Source organism: Apteryx mantelli, chromosome 38 (assembly GCF_036417845.1).
Source record: "Apteryx mantelli isolate bAptMan1 chromosome 38, bAptMan1.hap1, whole genome shotgun sequence".
In the NCBI taxonomy this organism is placed as follows: Eukaryota; Metazoa; Chordata; class Aves; order Apterygiformes; family Apterygidae; genus Apteryx; species Apteryx mantelli.
In genome coordinates, this window is record NC_090015.1 from 535,755 (window position 1) to 536,700 (window position 946).

Below are 946 nucleotides of genomic sequence, written 5' to 3' on the forward strand. Positions count from 1 at the left end.
GGCAGCGCCGAGACGCCGGTGCTGGAGGTGCGGGCGGCCCCGGCGCCCGGCTCTGGCCCGGCCCCGGCCGCGGCGCCGCCCTGGCGCTGCTCGACGTCAGCCGGCGCCAGGCCGGGCGCTACCGCTGCGCCTGGGGCCCCCCCGCGCCCCCCCGCGCCCCCGCCGCCGCCGGCACCCGCCGCTCGACGTGCAGCTGGACGTGCAGCCCGCGCCCGGTACGCGGGGACGGACGGGGGGGCAGGGGGACGGACGGGGGACGGCTGCGGATGGGCGTGGGTGGGATGGACGGGGGGACACACTGGGGACAGGGGGACGGACGGGGGACGGGTGCGGATGGACATGGGTGGGATGGATGTGGAGATGGAGGAGGACAGACAGGACAAATGAGGGGACAGAATGGATGGAAATGGATGGGATGGACGGGGATGGATGGGGGGACGCTGGGGACAGACGGGGACGGACATGGGTGGGGTGGACGTGGGGATGGACGGGGACGGACGGGGGGATGGACGGGGATGGATGGGGGGGACGCTGGGACAGACGGGGACGGACATGGGGTGGGGTGGACGTGGGGATGGACGGGACGGACGTGGGGATGGACGGGGACGGAGGGAGGGGCTGGGGACCCACGTGGGCGCCGTGGGGCGGGGGCGGCTGTGGGGCGGCCGCGGGGCGGAGGTGACCCTGCCCCACGTCCCCGCAGGCTGGTGGCCCCAGCTGGGGACCCGCGTGGCCACCGTGGGGGCTGCGGCCGTGGCCTACGTGGCCCTGGGGGGGGCCGTGCTGGCCGGGCTCTGCCGCAGCCACCGAGGTCAGTGCGACCCACGGCGCGGTGTGGGGCGACCCACGGCGCTGGGGTTGGGGGGGGAACCCATGGCGCGAAGGGGCAACCCACGGCGTGAGCGACCCATGGCGCGGGGGCCTGGGGGACCCACAGCGTGGATCA